This window comes from Condylostylus longicornis, unplaced genomic scaffold, assembly GCF_029603195.1.
Source record: "Condylostylus longicornis isolate FDR11 unplaced genomic scaffold, ASM2960319v2 ptg000010l, whole genome shotgun sequence".
Classification (NCBI taxonomy): domain Eukaryota; kingdom Metazoa; phylum Arthropoda; class Insecta; order Diptera; family Dolichopodidae; genus Condylostylus; species Condylostylus longicornis.
In genome coordinates, this window is record NW_026577979.1 from 14,687,528 (window position 1) to 14,710,474 (window position 22,947).

General features: G+C 25.0%; 1 protein-coding gene across 4 annotated transcripts in view; it reads right to left on the minus strand.

Moving 5' to 3' along the window:
* Positions 1-22,334, minus strand: part of LOC129618642 (runt-related transcription factor 3) — a 96,379-nt gene extending 74,045 nt beyond the window's left edge. For all 4 annotated transcript variants that reach the window (XM_055533510.1, XM_055533508.1, XM_055533509.1 and 1 more), the window contains exon 1: positions 22,208-22,334. The gene's annotated coding sequence lies outside the window, so the exon portion shown is untranslated. The remainder of the gene's footprint in view (positions 1-22,207) is intronic.
* Between the last annotated feature and the right edge of the window lie 613 nt (positions 22,335-22,947).

Sequence of the window (22,947 nt, forward strand, 5' to 3'; positions counted from 1 at the left end):
CTTTAATTGTCTAGAAGAATTCTTTAATTATTCGACTTAATAGTAGTTTCGACTAATAATAGTTTTCAATTGCAATTAGTATGCAATGTACATCAATACTTATAGTTAATTTATTGTGGGATTAAAATTTAAGAATACGTCCAAATAATTCATTCAAATTAATTTATAATTCATTTAAAAAATTCAATTCAAAATATAAGGACATTGCATTTCCAAATTTCAATATTATCAATTTTTTTTTAAATAAATTTCAATTATGATTCCATATCTTATTCACCTAAGTATTCTAACACCATAGGTGAGTAAATCCATTATTAAAACCAACAAAAATTTTCATTACCTATTAATGGCTAAATAAGCAAGACCTTTAATAATTTACAAATACATTTCAAAAGTAAAACTCCAAAAGTCATAAGCGTGTGAATGAAAGAATCGATTTTGGTAATTTCATTTTGACCTTTACAAATCATATAAAAATATTTTTGAATTTTTTCCTAGTTAACATTTTCTTTTTCTTTTCCTATATCTAGCTTTTACTTAAAAAAAAATATCACGGCATCAATTTCAATTCAATTATTAAACAAATGTAAATTCTCACAAAACTCTTCCACCCATATTTTAATTAAAAACTGTCTAAAAATCTACCAATCTACCAATACATTTTTTTTTTGCATGAAATTTAATCCCGGTGTTAAAAAAAAAAAAAGAATTTAAATTATAAAAAATGCAAAAAGTTTTATCAATACCAAAACTCTCCGGTTTAATAAATTTTTTTTTTTGTACTTGCTTTTGAACTCCTCGCATTTTGTGTTACTTAAGTTAGACATAATTCTTTTGCTTTACAATCCTTTACTCTTGCTTTTTTTTTTTAATTTGCTTGCAAAAACTCATACTCGAACGCGTTAAAGTCAGTTTTTTTTTTGTTCTTTTGTTATTGTATTTTGTTTTTGTGATAGGATAAAAATTTGTAAGCGACAACTTTTTAACACGAACATACTTTAATTTTTTTATTGTTTTTTTATTATTATTTTGTTCATTTTGTTCGCTTCATTGTGTTTCAGACCATTTTTTTCGTTTAGTCATTTATTAATATAGCAAAAAGAAAAAAAAATAACCAACCAACAATATCTTAGCAATCCTGGTAATTGTCACCCCTCACCCGTTTTTTCATTTGTTTTGTGCGATTTTTTTTTTGTCCATTTTTTAACAACAGCAATTACAAGCTTGTTGTCGTCCAAAGTGCTGTAATTCCCAAAAGTCCTGAATTGATTTTTTTTTTTTGTAATACATTTTTTTCTTTTCATTGTTTTAACTTTGCTTTTTTCTCTGAATTGAATGAGGATGTGAGTTAAATTGTAACAAAAACGATGATAATCCTTCTACAAAAATGTTTAAATGAAAAAACCTATATTGACCACCGCGGCTATATGATTTTTTATGCTTAACGAACAAAAGTTATTTTAAGTTAATTTCATAGATTTTTTATCTTTCTGTTGTCTAACTTTTGGCCTCAAAGTACGAAAGAGATGTTATGGTTTTTTTTTTATAAATACATATATAATATATGGAATTGAGGGTCTCGTTTTAATATAAAAAAAAATTCATATAGTCGAACAGAAAGTTTAAGTGTGCCAATCAATAAAAATAATTTTATTACACGTATAAGAAATAATCTTGAAAGTTCATGACAAAGATATTACAAATAAAAATTATAAGCAGAACGGGCGTCGGAATTTTAAGAAAAATTAAAGCTGAAATTGCAATGTGAGAAAAAAATATTGATTTACAGTTTCAAGTACAAGAAATTTTTAAATCAATTAAAGTGTTTAATGGTGAAAAGTAATAACGAGAATTTCATTATTATGCATTTAAGGATGAAAATAATTTTTGTGAACCCAAGTATATTTTTACAGCAGTAATATGTTTATAGATAATTTTATGTTTAATATCTTTTGAAAAGTTTGTGCAGGACTATGTGAAGAAGAGCACAACTTTGTTTTTTTAAAATGTTGTTTATTGTAAAACCTGAGCTTAGATTAAAAAAATATTATATGTGTACAATGTATTGAAATCAAATTGGAGTCAATGATTACGAGGCGCTTAAATTAAAATATATTACTGAATTGATCCCGTGAAAATTTTGTAACAAAAAGGAATTGAATTACATTTTCCCATATATACTTCTACTCTGAAGGTAAATATATTATAAAGGTAGAAACAATTGTACATATTGTTCTTTGGCAACTAGGCATTTCAAATATTCAACTTAAGACATAATATAATATCAAAATCGAGAAACGTCCAAAAATATTTTACAACATGAAAATTTTTCTATACAAATAATTTTGAAAAAGGTTAGCATTCACTTTCTCTTTTCCAAATAAATAATATTTTTTAAATTTTTTTCAAATTACCTAGCTTGCTTTTTTAATTTCGTTCATTTTTACTCCGACTTTAAATATGTTCATTCATACCACACCCTTTTCGAATATTTTCTAAAACATAAATAAAATAAAATAATAATAACGTTTATTTAAAATATGCAAGTATTATGATCTTGTAATAATAGTAAATCTCATTATCAGAAATATTTCGGTGTTCAGACACTTATGTGAAAATTTCATATTTCAGCGTATGGAACAAAATCAGAAAACTGGAATTCACTCATGCACTTTTTAAGCTGGACAAATTTAAAATAAGGCTGGACCAAACGAATGATTTGTAAAGTAGTTGTGTTAAGGAATTTTCATTGTTTTCTTATAAGAAATTTTCAAAAGGAATTTTCTTTGTTTCTATCCGTAAAATTTAGTTTATTTTTGCATACATATGTACAATTCATTTATAATAATAGCAATTTTACCTCAAATAAGTGAAAATAGTTTTTTAAAAAACAATCTAGCTACTACTATTAAACTATTATTAAAACGAAAAAAATAGAGTTGACCGTGTCAACTCTGTAATACCCGTACGAATTTGTTATCCTATGTCCAAGTAAATATCCCATTACTGACTATGGGACGGACTATGATTTTAAGTTGCCATATTGCCATATTAATTTATGCAAAATTTCAGTACTGTGTGTTCAATATTCTCTAATATATGGCCAAACTACGATTGAATTTGTATGGCAGCTATACAAGCAATTTCAACGAATTTTATCAAACACATTAGCCCTACTAATATATTCGCTTGTGTGAAATTTGAACCCCACAGCTTTTATAGTTTCTGAGATATAGCCAAATAAATTTTGAAGTTGTATGGCAGCTACCCGAACCAGTACCCTGATCATATTCAATTCATGTACCAAAATATGTACAAAAATTGCATACATTAAGGATGGTACGAAAATAAACTTAAAGAGACGTTAACACAACACTTAAATTTAAGAGTTAATTCCGTTAGCTAAAATATTTATATTTAACTTGAAAACTTGAAAGAGGGTGAGGTGGAAACAGTTTTTCATTTAAAAATATGGACTTTTAGTTGAATTCTAAAAGCTGATAAAATTTCATGGTTTTGCAGTTTATCGTCTAAGACGAAAACGATATCGAAAATTAAAAAAAAACGGAGTTTTATATGGATAACAGTTAATGTTAACTGCAATTTGTCATTTCAATGTGTACTTATAATATGTTACAGTAGAACAGATTTCTAGTAAAGAACTTTTTGTGTCAAAAAATTTCAATCTTTCTATCTTAAGGGATTTATAAACTTTAAAAAACGTACACATGTGCCCGGCAGCGTGAATATTTTTTTTCAATTTTGGTGTCTAAACAATGATTAATAATTAATGAAAAATTTTAGATCTATTTAAATTCTAAACGATGGTATATGTATATATGTGCGTAAATATTTATGTTTATTATGGAATTTTAGATGTATTTTAGATTTTGAAACAACACCGTGCTTCAAAAATTGAAGATTTTTGTAATTTTGCCAGATAAGTGAAAACTACATTAACCCATCGGAGCCAAAATTTTATATTTCACACTCTTAATTTTGACGGAAGAGTAAATCTTATCTGCCCATTGTGTCGGTATTCAGTTCCAAAACTTAAAAGAAGTAGATACAATATCTATTGTGTAATATTGAAGAATTACATTTTTCGGCATTTTACAATTCCACCGGCATTTTACATTATTTTACCTTCAAAATTTTATTAATTTGACTGAAATAGTATACTTATTCTTCAAGCTTAAAGTTAATTTTCAAAAATATTAAATAATATAGAATTGGAAGTTAGACTTTAAGATTTTAATTAATTATTAAAGTCAATTTCAAAAATAATATTACAATTTTATGTGGATAAAATGCCGGTTTTAAAAATAATTTTATATTTTTGCAATATATAGAGAAACAATGATTAAATTGGAAATTTCGAGTAAAAAATTTAATTGTACACTATAAGAAAATTATTTTTTATTTTTTTTTACTTAATTTTGGTTTTGCTGAATTTTTATTTTTTTAATATTTTTTTTGTTTTTTTTTGAATAAATTTTTATTAAGCAAAAATAAAAAATAAAAATTATACATTAATTCTGATAATATCTCACCACAATTAATGGCATTCCAATATGTTGTTAATATTATTTTCAGCAATAATTTACGATAAAATTAAATGGCAATTACTCCATATATAATATAGTTAATAAAAGCGAATGACATTATTTTAAGGTTCTATATCAGCTTGTCATATAATAATTGTCATTATATAGAAAAAAACAACAACAATATAATGATTTTTTATTACATTTAAAAAAAACATTATAAATAATATAGAAGTACGCACATTGTATACATTTTATATATTGAAAAAAAAAATTAACTTTATTCAACATAAATTTTAAATTAAAAAAATTATATTATATTTTTATTTAAATATATTTGCATATGCTACTATTAATATAAAAAATATATATACGATATTATTAAAATTTATTAATAATAATATTGGAGGATCATAAAGTATAACAGGTTCAGTTCATATTTTTACATTGTGCTCAATTTTACATATTTATTCCTCTATGTTAATTAAATTCAAAATTTTCATTTATTATTATTATTAGTTGATGATTTTGATTAATAAATTAGGATATTGAGTTTTACAGATTTGTTAATTATTATTTTATTATAAAAGTTCTATACTACCGAGTTTTCCTAATTATTATAAATAACATTTAAATTATTTTTGACTCAAATATTGCATGGATTTAACTATTTAACCCTCTGTGGTTTGTTTTAATCGATTGTCCTTTGAAGGGCTATTATAACGAAGTTTTCCAAAAATTTTTGCGTTCACGAATTGTGTACCAACATATATTTCGAAATAAAAGATTTAACCATTTCTTATTCCTTAACATACTATTAGAGCTACGGAAAATTAGTAGTTATGTTAAGAAACTAATTTTAAGTGCTAAAGTGTTTAGTATTCAAAATTTTTATTTAGCTGTCACAATGAGAGTTGAACCAGAGATCGTACTTCCCCGACATTTTCTTTTTGCATTTGTTGAAGTTTATTTGTATGGGTAAAAAATAGCTAATATTATAAGGAAGATAAAAAATTTGCGAACTTTATTGCCTATAAAAAGAAAATTTCATACAAATTTCACTTACTTTTTATAGTAAGTACGTTTTTACTTCAATTTCTCCAAAACCTCAACTTTTGGGTATGGTAAACTGAATTTAAATTGTATTTGAAATTTAACTTATTTGTGACCACCTGAATTTTCGGAACTTAAAAAGTTAATATTAAAATTGCTAAATTTGTAATTATGTACATTTTTACGGAAGAAGTCCACAGGTCTTCGAACAAAAGAGTAAGTTAAAGTTTCTAATAAAATGTCTAATTTTTGTTAAAATATAAAATTTTTATTGTAGTTTTTTAATTAAAATTTATTTAATTTCTTCCAAAATGCTGTAAGAGCTAAATGCATATAAAGCCAAGAATACAAAGTAGTCAAATTTTAAAAATTCGTTCTTTCAACAACTTTTCGCCTGGTTGTGTAAGCGTAGAGCCTGGTTGTATAAGCGTAGTAACTTAGGCTAATAACAAATAAAATTAAAACTTAGGTTAATTTGTTTGTTCAAGCAATTAAATTAAAAATCAAAAGGTCTGCAATTCCAGTGACACTTTATGTCTTAGTAAATATACTAATATAATATTACTATGTACTAATATACGAGTATAATAATATAATTTACTTACACTCCTCTTTATTTTAGTTTAAATTTGTGCTCCTTTTTGAGTTGTTGACAAAACTTTAAAGACATTTAATGATACCAGGCATGGTACCATACGAGATCCATAGACCAGTTTTGCATTTGTCGTGGGATAAATTACATTGGTTTATAAATTGGAGATTACAAATTAATTCCATATAGGAGAAAACTAAAAAACTTATTCGGGTCAATAAAAATTTGTAAGTATGACAATTAATAATAGAAGTATTATAGTTTTGCTGACACAGACTATTACTATTATATTGGTGTTTAAAAAGTTGTTGGAAATTTCACTATTATAAATTTTCCTTCACTACGCAAAAGATGCAAAGAACTATCTTAAAGAGTAAGATTGAAATATCTCTAACATAACTGTATAATTGTCAAAAATGAATACAATTTTGAAAAATTTTAATTAATTTAAACCTAACAAAAAATAAAGATTAATAAACATTTTAAAACAGTGTTACTAGCAGGCCTCAATCACGTACCTACATATATTAATTTTCGAGATTTCCGGCGTGGTGTAAATAGTTTAAGTGCAAAAACGGAGTAGCGGAAAAAGGCTAAATGCTTTCTTAGAATGTTTCTGTTACAAAGACTGATAAGTGGAAATACAACTATTTTAAGTACAGCTGGATATAGCAAGTTCAACTTAGGCTTAGTGCCTGACCATTTGTGCAAAATCTCAAATTTTATTAAATCAACTTATTTGAAATCAAACATTAGATTAAGTTGTTTAATTAGAAAAAAACAAATTAAATTGAAACGCTCCCTTGAAAAATTTTAAATTTGTTACTTAGCACATTATCTGCCTGCTTCACCATCGATATTTTCTTTTATGGTTATTAATATTGTAATTATTTCTCTACAAACAAATTATTTAAGTTTATTCAACAAAGAAAATAAAATGAACGATTTAACAAACTTCAATATTGATTTCAAAAGAATATTTACAACCTACTTAAAATTTAAATAATAAAATTAAAATTATGCTCAATTTAGTCTTAAATATTCATCAATATTATCTCTTTTACACAAAGTACATAATATATTATAAGTGCATATGTTAAAGTGCCTGCGTGTAATTAATTTGTGTAATTCCCTTAAAGCAATTGAGTAAGGTAAGTGAATATGATTAACAAAGAAGGATAACATTATACCAATTTAATAAAAATCTATTAATATTAATGAAGAAAAAAAAGGAGAGAAAAAAAAATATAAAAAATTTGTTTAATAAAACGAAAAAAAAAAATTATTGCCACCAGCTAAAAGAAGGAATTAATAATAAACGGGAAAAAATAAAAAGCGCGTGAATTAATAAAACAAAAAAACAACAAAAAAAAGAAACAAAAAGTGTGGCATTTTTATTTTAATTTTTTTTTTCGCCATACTTATATTTTGTATATGAAAAAAAAATTACAATGTTCCATTGTGTTCAACAATAATAACTCAATAAAAAAGCCACAAATTCTTTTAATCCAGATATCCATTATTCAAACTGAATCCACTTATATACCGTTAATTAAGTACCATTATATTTTAGTAAAAGTTTTCTGTGTGCGTCAAAAAATCAATTTTTTTTCCTTCTTTCCATTGTTTTCTATTATTTTCTTATTGTTTTGTTTTTATCGGAGCTCGTTGATTGAAATCGATTTATCCGTCCAGAAACTTCAGTTATAATGATGACTGCAATGACGATGCACATTTATACAAACAATTTAGAGCAAGATATTCACTATGGTATACCCGTGCCTGCAATTCAATTTCATCAATATGATTAATGGCAGTAAATGACATTATTTTGCATTATTGTACACATAAGTTATTTGCAGTGAGTGAAGACTTGTGCGAAACAGAGAAAACAATATTATCGTATTGTTTTTTTTTGTGTTTCTCATTTTTCTTTTCCTCTTGTATTTTAAAATTATTGTTGTAAATTTGACGTGTGAAATTTTTTTTTTTGAAATGTCATTTTGTTTCCACTCTTGTTGTTTTTTTTGTTAACTTCTTTTGTATCTACGGTTTTTTTTTTGTTTTCCTGGCTGTTTTTAAGTCAAACTGCTGTTTTTATTTTCATTCGACTACTTTTGGTTTTTCTGGTTAACTTTTGCTTCCCATGGTCGTTAAACATTTTTATTTTTCTGGTATCTTTGTTTACTATTTTACTGTTATTTTCTTTTTTCCTTTTTTTTTGTTGGGTTTTTTCGTTTTGTTTTTTGTCCTTACTATTCTAGAGAGGTGAAAGTAGAATTCAATTTTTTTTTTGTATTTCACCCGAAAGGCATATGCTATATAATAAAATTTTTGCAATATGCATGACAACTTTGGAAATACACGAAAATTACGAACACGTTCGTCAATTTATCACAGAAAAAAGAATGGAAAACTTATAGCGAAAAATATGAGAAAATAAGAGGAAATTTTGTATTGAAAGAATAGTGTAGTAACAAATTGGTGCAATACAAATTCATAAAAAAAAAGGCAAGCCAACACTTAAAAGCCACGTCGCGGAAAAATAAAACAAAAAATATTGATTTCACGGTGAGATGAAAAAAAAAATCACTTAAAGATTGAAATCGCGGCTACAACATAACCGAAAAAATGAATGAAAAGAAAGTGTAAAAAGGACGAGGAAGGAAAGAGCAAAGAATTTTTTTGTTTAGCTTTAGAGTGGATACAGAGTGTAAGAAAAAAAGTACAAATTTCATTTGAACAATACTAAAAAAATCTACCTCTAAAATTTTTTTTGGGTTTTTTGTCAGACCCGTTTTATTTTTCAATCGATTACAATCTCAAAATTTATTTCCTTTGCTAAAATCCAGACCATTAATTTAAAGATCGCAATTTCTAAATGGGATAATATTGTTTGAGGGTTACTTCCCAATTACTATAAAACCCACTATCCATTTTCATGTATTGTTATTCAACTTAGCATAGAAGGGACCAGCTAAAAGATGATAATGAAGAGTAATCCCTGTCGAAGTCTTTTTGTTTTCCGATGCTTCCTTCAGAAGTTAATTAGATTTGGAATATTTGGAATGTTTTGAATAAATGGAAATTTAATCTTTTAATCTCCAATTTTCTTTTATTTTAATACAAGTTTGTATATTTTAAATTTCTAAAACGCTCTCCTGCAACCAAAATTTTTACTTAAATAATAAAAGATTATACTAAATGTAAGCCTAGCCCTTAATATCACTACGAGTTTTAGACGAAGGAAATTTCTCAGATGAAGACCATCTCAAATCAAACTGCTTCATATTTATAGAACGAGAGGAACATTTCTTGCCCAAAATTTATTCGCTTCCTAAGAAATATTCAACCAAGACCATTAAAAAATTTAAAACCGTTCTTCCATTTTTTGACATCCTAATGAACTTTATACATAGTACGTTAAAATTCTATTAAAACGAACTCGAAACAGTGAAAAAACAAAATCACAATTGAAAACACAAAATAAAATTTGCTTGACGCAGAAAAAAAAAAATAAACTTTATTAAATGCACACTTGATCGTTGTGATATGCTCTCATAAGTGTTGAGGATATAATACCTTCGACACCAAAATGATATCAACAATTATTTTGGATAAAAACGAAAGAAAACACAAATAAAACCAATTTAAAAAATAAAAAAAGTACCGTTATAAAAAGAATGTAGCGAGAAAAACAAAAAATAAAAAAGAAAAATCAAAACGAAAGCAATAAAAGCGTAAGGACTGTGACTGGAATTGCAACACAATGCATCAAACATGATTAAACAAATTGAGTTGATCCTCATTGATTTTGATTATTTTTGTGTTTCCTTATTTAATGTAAATGAACTGCTTGTGGTGTCATAGTTTCCCGTATATAATCAAATGAAAAAATCTGATGTGGTCAACACATAACCGACCGCATTGTGTATTGTCTAGTTAAATGAAAGTGTTACAGAATATTATAAAAATGTCTGTTAAATACTTCTTTCCAATTTTTAGGACATTAGTAAGCTTATAGTTAACATACTTAGAAAAATGTAAATTTGGCTCTTAGTAGAGTTTCGCTTTGTGCTACCCGAATTCCCTGAAATGCTCGCCAGTTAGTTTCGGTAACAACCAGAACTCAAATATCAAATTTCAAGAAATTCCATCAACTTATTCTGTGGATATGGTGAAAAATGTAAAATCGGCCCGCAAATCAGTTCTCGAGCCCTGATCTTTCCAAAAAAGTTATATGTTCATTGCTTTAATATGAGGAATTCATATATTAAATTTCAATGAAATCGGTTGATTATTTCTCTTTATATACACAAAAGTGTATGTTTGGCCCGTAGTAAACGTCTAGTTGCCGATGCCTGATCTTTCCAAAAAATTTACATGTTCATTGTTTTAATACGGGGAATTCATATATTAAATTTCAATGAAATCGGTTGATTATTTCTCTTTATGTACACAAAAATGTATATTTGGCCCGTAGTAAACGCCCAGTTGCTGATGCCTGATTTCTTCCAAAAGCTAGGAATTTTTGCGTATGATCGAGCAAAGCTTATATATGAAATTTCAAGTAAATCGGTTGAATACTTTCTTCAAAATGGTGAAAAATGTAAAATCGGCCCGCAAATCCGTTTTCGAGCCCTGATCTTTCCAAAAAATTTATATGTTCATTGTTTTAATACGAGGAGTTCATATATTAAATTTCAATGAAATCGGTTGATTATTTCTCTTTATATACGCAAAAATGTATATTTGGCCCGTAGTAAACATCTAGTTGCCGATGCCTGATTTCTTCCAAAACATACGAACTTTTGCGAACGGTCGAGCTGAGCTTATATATAAAATTTCAAGTAAATCGGTTAAATATTTTCTTCAAAATGTTCAAAAATGTAAAACAGGCCCGCCAAAAAGTGCAGTTCCCGAGGCCTGATATGTACCAAAAGTTGATCGATCCGTGCCATGGTGGAAACAAACTTACATATAAAATTTCATCAAAATCGGTTCAGCCGAACTTGAGATACACACGTGCACACACAGACCGACAGACCGACAGACCGACAGACCGACAGACCGACAGACCGACAGACCGACAGACCGACAGGTTGCTAAAAATAGTTTATTTACACTTCCCTACTATGGAGAAGTACGTTCCCACCGAAAACTCGATATGCAAAATTTGTTGCCATCACATAACCTACCTATTGTTTACACAATACGGTCGGTAAAAATAAACACAAAAAAAAAAAAACAAACCAAATTATGTAAAAGGATAAAAAAAATTTTTTATTGTTTTAAATATTATGGGCAGGATTTTAAACGTGTATAGGCAAGTTTTTATTATAATTAAATAGAAAGAAACTCGGACAATGATCTGGCAAACTTTTATCATCCAAAGTCTTACTGAATGTTGTAGAATTTAAAATTGAAAAATATTAAAGATTTCAATTCTTTAACGGTATGGCCAAAAAAGTTTCCCTTGTTTTGCTATTGTTTTATTTATTGACCTTAAGGAAATTAGTAAAAAATGACAAAATAAGGCAAAATATCCGCTGAATAAATGACTTTTGAATAGAAATGTGAAATCAGTTTTTTACGGAATAAATTTTCTTAGAAATAAAATCAAATCCACTTATGTTTTGACCTATTAACTCCACTACTTATGAAGAACTGCACTACTAATGAAGAACTTTTAAATTATTTTCTTCTAAGTAACTACATTTCAACACTATTCAGTCAACCCTCAATTTGTCAACCAGAATGTAGATTATATTTCACAAGTAATATGCCGATGAAACCAAAAAATTGAAAATTATCTAATATATGATTCGGATTATTTCTATCTCTTTAACTTTAACTTTCAGTTCAACTTTTTTTTATCTAAAAATATCATTTGATGCCTCTCATCCGTTAAGCTCATATTCTTTAAATCAAGATTTAATCTTTTCACTGTGGTTCTTTTCACTATATTATCCATGTAAGTCGATTACTCTAAGACAGATTAATCTGATGCTGAAGATTTTCGATTCTCAATGATGCAAAACTAATATGGTTCGAAAATTTTTAATTAATTATATTTGAACGACGATTTATGGTTCACAATTTTAAATAAATAAATTTCATACAACTTATATAGATCTAGCAATTTTTAAAACAACTTTATAATTTTATAAACCAAAAACGTTATTAGCTTGAATTTAGTCGTCATCTCCAATTATGCTTTTATCGTTACCTATTATCAGTAATAACTTTAGGAATCGGAAATTAATTCAATCTTAATTCAGTTAAGATTACAAACAAATAGCACAAAAAAAAACCCATGAACTTATCTTAAATCTACTCCCAACAAGGACAAAGCTCAAACAGTTTTAATTGTATTTTGCTTTTCCGTTCTTTGTGTTTCTGTAATGCAAATAATTTTTTGAATACCATTAAGCCCCTGTTACAATTCAGCAAAAGAAAAAAAAGTCAATTATTGCAATTAAATTTCGCGGAATGTATATTGATTCTGTTTTTGAATTATCTAAGTTTTCAAGAGAATGTGAGCATAGTCATATGTTATATTTTAGTCTTTGAATAACCGAAGACTGGCCATAAAACAGTCCTTTAATTTTAACATTTCATTTCAAGTGGATAGCATAAAAAAACAAATTCTCTGTCCCTCTTTCTCTTCAATTTTTAATAATGAATTCTTTTCTAACTCTTCATTGTTTCAGTTATAAGGGAATCAATTAATTTATACAATTACCAAAAATACTTTTATGTGCTAAACCTTTAACGTATGATATTAACGTAACTCGAAAAAAATGTTAGTTTTCCTCGGTTAAAACAAAATATTTCACAAACTCAACTGAAACTGAGTAAAAAATTTCTCATTGTTTAAAAACTGACAAGCAATGGGAAGAGACCGATCATAATTTCTATCCAATAATAAATTTTTAATATTTTTTTATGCATACAGTTTGCATTCTGGAATTTAATATTATACTTTAATTTTTATTAATTATTAAAAAAAAGAAATTTGTAGAAAAAATATTATGAAGGAAAATAATAAAAAATAAAAAAAAAATCATCAACAACACAAAAACCAAAAAAAAAAAAATAGAAAAAAAAAACGATTTATGTAATCGGAAATGGTCCCAAATGCATTATTAATCCATGGCCGCCATTTCGTGGTATAATAATACGGATAAATGTGATGGTTTTACAATTTTTTACACATCATTCATAGGCATATATAAATAGGTTCGCATATACAACATATTTTTTTTTTTATAAAAAATTAACGAAAAAAAAGGCTTTATGAAAAATTAAAAAAAAAACAACAATGTACCCAGAAGACCAACTATTATACATCCTGGAACCATAATTATGGACAAAAAAAAAAAAAAAAAGTGCGAAAAATAAAAGACAAAAAATCCTGATTTTTTTTTTTGCTTCTCTTCATTGTGTGTCATTAAGTAGCATGCAAAAAAATATGTGATAATAAAATAGTTCATTTGTTTTAAATTAAATTCCCATATCTTTAGCATATGCACATAAAATTATTATGTTTTATAAAATAAAAAGGATTTTTAAATATTTGTACTTTGCAAAATCTTGTAATTTTTATAACAGCATGTCCTTTAATATAAAATTATAAAGAAAAATTGGAATTTTATTGAAATTTCTGTACACCTACACGTACATGGATATTTTAATATTTTAAAAGAATGAGTGTAATAACAAGTAACAGGATTAAAGAAAATTAAAGGAAAAAGGAAATAGGCAGACAACCTTCCTCTGAAAAGAATAGTGAATTAAATGAAGTTTTGAGTTGAAAATTTTATGCAAATCTGAAAATATGAAAAGTTTTCTACATGATAATGAAGCATATTGAAGCTAAGAATATTTTCTAGCAGAGATATTTTCATTCAGTAACGTATTGGAATAATATTTTTACAGGAAATTGTTTGACATTGTATTTGTAAGAATATAGTTTGCAATTACTTATCGTAAGCCTCCTGAAGCACAAATATTTACAAAAATAAAGTTCCGGAATTATCATTTCTGGCGAGTAAAAAATTCATGATAACTAAACATCATTTCGTAATTCATTTAAAACCTATAAGACAATTAATTATGGCAAAACTATTGAGAATTTCTAGGATTACTTATATTTTAAAGATAAGGTTTTGTTAAGAATAAATTGCCGTTTTATTGTTTAAAAAAATTTTTCATTTCAAATATTTTACATTATCAGGTCTCATATTTTATCAAAATCAAAATTTAATTAACAAATTTATCTGAATAAAAGTTGATTATGACTTGAGTTTTATTTTAAAATTTTCTTAATTGTGATGCTCTACTCTAAAATTTAAAAAGACAGGATGAAAATATTTTCGGTATTGCTAAATATTTTTGTTAATTTTCTTTTAAGTTTTAAATCAACTATAAGATCACATACAAAAAATTTTTTACTAAGATAAAGAATTAATCATACCATCAAATCTAGTTGAACATGACTTTATTATCTTCGTAAATGTTAATATGACTTAAAATTTATTTACTAAAGTTACATAAATTTCTAAGTTCAATGAATCTTTTCATATATTTTAAATCAGTGAAATAATCCCAGGGCATATTTAAGTTCTCATTTACCATATTTTGATATCGTATATAACTTTCATATGAAAGTTGTCTATTTAATAATCTTTTGATGAAGACAATCAGTTACCTGTTTATACAATATAGAACAACATTTCAGGATTAATCCTAATGCCTGACATTAAAAAATAGCCTAAGATATGTAAGAGCAATATGCAAGAGCTGTTCTCGAATATTTTAATATAAAAACTTAAGCTTTCGGTATGACGAATTCAAATATTCTATAATTATAGTAGAATACCAAATAATTCTGTTTAAAAAATCATTTGTGACAAGGATGAGTGAAAATGTGCGTATTGTACGCAATGCATAATATGTGTTTATAACAGTAAAAATGAGTATAGATATATATTTGTACTCTATTATATAACATGCATTATTAATAAAACAAAAAAAAAAACCCGTATATCATTTTCACAAAATGCACTTAATAAAAACCAATTTTTTTTTTATGTCTGTTTGAAAAACTCTTTTTTAAATAATAATAATAATCAAAACAATGCTTTTAACTATAAGGGTATTAAATAACTTTTCGTAATTAACATGAAAGTATTAAAAACAAACAAAGAACTGGAATATTAAATGCAATATTATTGACATTTTATTTAAAATTCAAGAACATATTGTGTTTTCTACTGTAATCCACAATGAAAAATAATGAAATTCACAATTAATATTCATTAATTATTATTTACTTATATCGAACTTATATTATTATTATTATTCAAATATATATATATATTTAAATATTATGTATGTATATATACATAATTATTTAATGTATTTTATGTATACGCATGTACTTTACATTTTTGCCAATGAAAATTTATTGAAACATTGCATTATTTTTAAAAATTCCTTATATTATTATAATTAAAAGAAGTAAATTAAAAATTTAAATAAAATTATTATTAAATTTTTAAAAATATTTTTTTTTATACTATATTAGTACAGAAATGCATTAAAATTGGAAAAAATTTTGAATAATATGGCAAATTCAAATATTTTCCATATTTAATATCATATTTAATTCTTAAAAATTCATTTGGAGCGCCTCAATTGTCGAAAAATGTAACCTCAAATCCAAAGCTATATTTAATAACAAAATGGTTTCAGAAAAAAAAACTTTTAAATAGCTATCTATCTTCATAATTTTATTACCTTTGGCTATTTATTTGAAGAATTTGACAATTTCATTTGAAGAATAATATAAAATTGCATACTTTTAGGGAAATTATTTAATTTAGAACAAATATTTTTATTGCAATTAAATTTTTTTATTAAAAGTTTTTAATTACAATTAAAAATATTAAATTTCTTATTAACATATGTTAATAATGTGGAACTATATTTTGTAAAATTCTGGATTATTCTCTCTAGAATTTTAAAAAAATCTTGAAAAGAAAAATTTGGGGAACAATAACAATGATTTGTTTAATAACAAAATTAATTCAAACTAAAATTAATGACAACACATTTAAAAAAATGTACTTCTTATCGGGACTCTTTAAATTAATTTACTACTTTTAAGTATCTTGCGATATAAAGGATACTAAAACGATTCTCAAACAAGACTTCCTACTCTTCATTGAGCTTCTACGTTTTACGAAAATACAAACTATTAATTTGTTTTATATTTTAATAATTCTTTTATAAGAAATTTGAATTTTTATTTATTTCTCTCAATAATCTTAAATATTGTGCTCATATACGATGGGGATGTAAGCCGTCGTAATATTTTTATTAATTTTTGAATAAGAATTACAGCATTGATTTCAACAACAGTAAAATCCAACTTGAGACTTGTTAATGAAAATAAAAGGTTTTTAGCGTTATAACTGCACTATTTTAGCCATAAGAATTTTCAACCATATTTGAATTAATTGCAAAATCTTTATAATATTTTGGTAAGATTTTAGTGGTAACCAGTTGAATTTGTTATATGGAGTGCGTCTTCTTATTCATGTATTTGATAATATAAGGGGGTATGCATATATGCACCTATGTGCTCTACTATTATTTTGAAATAATCATTTCTTAAATTTTTTAGAGTAAAGGGTAAAATTTGCCTGTTTAGAACAAAACTATCCTAAATCACAATTTGCAAATTGTTTAGGAAAGCGAATCGAAAGTAAGAATACCAACTCTAAAATTCTAAATACTGGTAAAATATGTGCATAAAAAGAACATTAACTACTCAGAATCATCAGCGTATTTTTTTGTTTATAATCTAGTCCTTATTATAAAAAACATTCAGACTTCATAAAAAACTTGTAAAAAATTTCTAATTCTTATAATTCGGCTGTGTTTTCAACATTCTGTTTAATGACATAAAAGGGAAAATCTCCTTTGCAATTCGCTATGTGTGTAAATAAGAATAAAAAAAAAAATATTTAATTCAACTTGTTGAGTAATTGAATTAAATATTAAAGTAGAATGTTAATATTAAATTGTTATTAAAGAACCGGAAAAAATTAAAAATTTAAAAAATTGATTGAGCGTCTATTTAATTACAAATTTTTCAAATTTCTTACACAACAAGTTTATTAGTTTTTGTTTTCTTTTTTTTTTGTAAACCGTCGGAAGTTTTTACTAAATTAATAATTCTTGGAATACTAATTAAACGGCTACCACACATTTATAAGCATTTTGAATCTCAAAATATAAGATTTTACTTTAATCAACAGTTTGATACCTTTCCACTTTTTTTATAGAGCTCCCCATCAACTCAAAAAGAGAAAGAAAAGTAGTTATTTGTTTATAAGTGAAGAAAATATGAAATAAAATATTAAAGCTTGTCAACATACTATGAAAGAGTGTGCGGGAAAACCTGCGGGAAGTTATAAAATAATACGTACATTACGATACACCCTTTTTTTCGTTCTTATTTTGGAATTTTCAATGTCAAAATTTTTACTTCACTTGTTATGACTCTTACCACTTAATAAGCATAATTTTGTGAGTAAATCGAAATGACAATTGCTCTACGTTTCTTAATAAACAACCGTTTTTATTAATTTTTTTCATTTCAATAATTCAATTTTTTATTTCTTCTTATTTCACGAATTCATTCCCAATTTTTTTTTACTCACACACATTTTCTGTTTCATTTGCACAATTTTTTTTAATTTATTATTATTTTTATTAATAAAATTTTTTTTTTGCTTTTGCTTCGAACTTATATGAGACCGAAAATGAAAAACAAGAAAAAAGAGAGAAAGAAAAAAAATAACCACACAGTACAATTGAGGGAAGTTATGTTTGCACTTCTGATTCACTTGCACTTCACCCACAAAATAAAAATAACCAAAAAACAAAAAAAAAAGTAGAATAACAGAAAAATAACAATAAAATTAAAAAAATAACTGTAGATAATACACTGAGTGAATTTTGATGAAAAAACGCCATGTTGTTTTTTTTTTTGTTAATTTTTTGTAACTGAATTTTCCGTGTTTATTTTTTATGTTTTCCTTTTTATTATCCTGTTGTAATTTTTTTTTTATTTTGGATTGTATGCCTCTGTTCCATATTCACTTTGACTATAGAAAAACTGTGAGCAAAAAGTTTGCCTATTTTTTTTTTCTCGTTGCTTTTTTGGACCTTTGCAATTATTTCAATTTTTTTTTTCTTTGTTTTTCGGGAGTTTTTTTTTAGTAATTCGTTTTTTGAATTGCAGTTCTCATGATGATGAACGAAAAACAAAAACAAAAAAAAACAACATGGAAACAGTTTTTTTTTCGGTTGAGGTTACACATTAACCACCCCCGATTTTGGTTTCAACTTCTGAGGTGAAAATCAACTATAAAATCATATAAAGAGAACAAAAAAACAAAAGCTAAAATCAACAACAATTGAAAGCCACTTTTGTGTGGTGAATTTTTTTTTTTGTCAATTTTTTTACTATTTTATTTTTTTGTTTTTGTAATGATTTTTTTCTACCGATTTTTTTCCCATAAAACAGTTTTATTTAAAAAACAAAAATTCAAATTTCAAAACAAAAATAAAAAAAATTTAGAGTAAAAAATTTTATGATTTGCACAAAAATGTTCTCATATTGCATAATGGGCATAAAAAAGTGCATTTACACTCAGTCACATTCAGTTTTCCACAACAAAAAAAAAAAAGTATTTTGTGTGTTGTTAAAGATTTTTATTAGCTACCAAATTTTTTATAATTTTTTTTTGGTTTTATTAATTAATAAATTTATTTTGATTTTATTGGTATTGTCAATTTTTCTTTGTTATTTTTTTTTTTGTTGCAATTATTTTCTACCCAAAAACCAATTATGTAAAATTTATGATTTCTGTAATAATGTGAAATTTGGAGTTACTCAATTATTGCATATGTGGTGGCAAGTCATAGTAATTGAATGTTAATGTAAGCATTATAATTTTAAATAAAAATCATCAATGTTTGTAATATGTAATTAGGGAGAGAATTGGTGGGGCACAAACCAATACTCAGTTTACATTTTGAAAAGGCGTTATTACATTGGAAGCTGTCCGAAATTTTAGTAATTTAAAAACTCAATTACAAAATGCGTATTTCAAATCAAATTAAATTAAAAACGGTAAGTAATCAAATTTTTATAGCACTTGTAGAGCAAACCTCCTTTAGAAAATCAGTGACCACTAGAATGAAATTGACCAGGTGATTTTATTTCACAAAAAAATGTTGCACAATCAGTTTTAAAACGAAATTTTTTACTAAGTTCAAATGAAGAAAAATGTTATTTGCCATAAACGAAAAAAAGATTTATTGCCTGATTTGGCCCTTTTGCTGTCATTGCCTTTTAATAAATTAAAAACTTCAAAATGTAAAAAAAGTTAATCAATTTAAAAGAAAAAAGCAAAAATTTAATTTTAACTGGTTCGTGTGCTTATTACAATTTTTATCAGTCACAATTTGTGTGAACTTAAAAACGTAAAGTTTTAGTTGTAGACCCTAAAATTTTGCATTCGATTTTTTAATTATTTTGCATACATTGGGTGGCAGGTTTTTTTTTTTGAATATTTGATCCATTGTAGTAAAATTTTACAGTTAGCAACAAAAAAATTATTAATAAATTTTGAGACTTCAAACTTATGTACCGTTATTATGTCTTGTGAAAATATTTGTAATGTGTGATGGCAGTATTTTTTATATATCCAATATAGATAAAATCGGAGATCTCTTTTAAATCCTGTTTTTAAACGTCATTGAATAGTTATTATATGACATAATACACATGAGTGGGTTTCGTGTATGAAAAATTTATCAATTTTACCTCATAATAGTTTTTTTTTAAAGTTATAAAATAAAATTTTCTAAATTCTATTTATTTAATACCTGTAATTTAAAAAGTGTTTTAAAATAATATGAATTTTTTTTCCATAGTATAATTTTTATGATTTTTGCAGGCTTATTAAAGAAAGTTAAATCGCAAAATCTATGTTAGTGTTATATTAAATTATAATGCAACTCGGTGATTTCATGTGACCAAGGGTGCAAAATTATCAAGGAAAAGGAACTAGGAAATAACTCTGATCAATTTGGAAATTAACATGAAGATCCAACAAAATTTGACAGAAATTTATTTAAATAAATCTTAGAAGCCATACAGAGAAGCGTATAGGACTTATCAAATATGTCACTTAATTTAAATGTGGTTAGTACAATTCAATATTAAATATCTTTAAAATTTTAGTAATTTAAGAATTCTTAAACTTCAAAAACATCAAAATTTGAATTTTATTCTAATTTTTGACAAATACCAAGCCAAAACATTTGATTTTTGCATTCAAAAATTACAGAACAAATAGTTAACACTCAAAATAAATTTGGATGCCAAAGTTTCTAAAATTTACGAAATAAATTAAATTTAATATTGCTTTCTAGATGTTTTACTTCTTTCTAGAATATCATAATCACGGAATCTAAAAATTTTAGGATTTCTATGTTTTATTGTATATTTCATACATATTAACATATTGGGTAGGAATATAGTGCGTGACATTGAATTATAGGCATTCTTGAATACTTTCATGAGCTTTTTCTTAATTCGGGCATAATTAAATAATCTTATTGTTATAATAAGTTGATAATCAAAATTTTTTTAACTATCCTTCGCTATTTATTTAAGTAAGAGAATTCTGATTTTTAGTTTCTTTAAAAACCAGATTTAGCAATTTCTCTAATTTCTGCAAAAAGGGCTATAATAAACGCATTATACAGAAATGATACAACTTTTAAATCTATTAAAAAACTTTAATACATAATAAGTTCTATATTCATGGACAACGGCACTAGATTTTTTTTGGAAAATTCGGAAACTGGAAAAACTATTTGATATAATTTTATGTGTGTTAAACAATATTTTATTTTAATTGCTTTTAATTTCAGAATTATTGTAAAATAAAATAAGAGTTTTTGAATTCTTATTTTAATATTTTGTAATGAAATCATTAGAGCCCCGACCAAAATCAAAAACTCATATTGCTATTAGTTTGAGAATTAAATTTTTAAAAACTTTTTGACCACGTTTTTTGGCGTTGTTTTTTTTTTAATTGCATCAATATGCTCATTATATTACCTAAGTAATATTCTCATTTTCATTCAAATTTCATGAACTTTTGATAAATAGCTGTGCTATTCAAATATTGTTTTTTTTAAATTGTTGTTCATTCCAGGATATAAAATATTAATAGCATAAACGAACGTGAATTAATCTGCCGTTTAAACGTGAATACCTTGAAAACGTGATTTTATTTATCGTTTATCATTGATGCCTTAATTACCCTTTAATATTTCCCTTTAAAACGCAATTGCAGCGTCAATACTTGTCAATATGGCAATAGCAGTAATATATTGGCAATAAATACAAAAATAAAGCGATAGTATATGATTCTAAATTTCATTTTATAAAGTGAAAATTTATGTCTTGAAAATGATAATGTCACATTTTAAGCAATTAATAATACCAAGATTACAAAAGCAAAGCACCGAATTAGGTTAGCCTATGCGAAAACATATTCCAATTAAAATACACATCTTAAATCTTTGGGGCATATTATTATTACACGTATCTAAGAAATAAGGAATTCCATGAGAATTTGAAACTATTATTTATTCAATATAAAAACAGATTAATTTTTTGAATAAAATTTTTGGGGAAAAAAAAATATTTTTTTTTTTCAAATAAGACGCATATTTCTCCGTTCTCATATTTGTAATTTCAAGTATATTTTGAATTTAAATTAAAAATATGAAAACAGTATAATTAAATTTATAAGTGGCATACGTTAAGCTACATTCAATGGCTTTCATTGGAAAATTTTAATTTAAATTTAATTTACTAAAAATTTATACAAGAAACCATAACAAAATCAAATACCTTGAATACAATTTTCGGCTGAAATAGTATTTGGTTCTTAATTTTTTCTCAATTTAATTTTAATTACAATAATTATTTCATATTACACCAAAATTCTGAAATATTGCAAATTTATAAAAATTTTTTTTATTTTCCTTTTATCACAAGGGTTTTCTTTTAATATATATTTTTTTTTTTTTTTGAATTCTCAATTTCAAAAAACTTTCAATAGAACACAATTATTTTATATTTGGCTCTTTTTTTCTAATAAATTTTTGATTTTAATTCACAGAACTCATAATTTTCAATAAATTTTAAAAAACTTATTGAATTCATGAAAATTTCCCAATTCACTCATTTGAGATAAAAATCTGGTAATTTAAATTTGATTATTTTAATAAAACTTTGAATTTATTAATTATATTTTTTATTTTGTTTTGTATGTAGCTATTAAAATTATTACAAAATTTTCTGAAAACTTAATGATTAAAAAAATTGCATACTTTCGGGGGTAAATTTAACATAAAGTACTTTGCCACAGGATTGCTTTAATTCAATTACACGGAAAATTGCAAATGCTTTCACATGAATTTTATTGAATTTTCCTTTTTTTTTTTCTTTATTCTTTTTTGTTATTATTATTTTTTGAATTCAAAATCATTTTAAAAATTTTGTTTTAAAAAATCATATTCAATAACATTATGTAATTTTTTCAATATAGGATTTTTATCCTTTTTTAAAAATAAAAAAAACAACAAGAA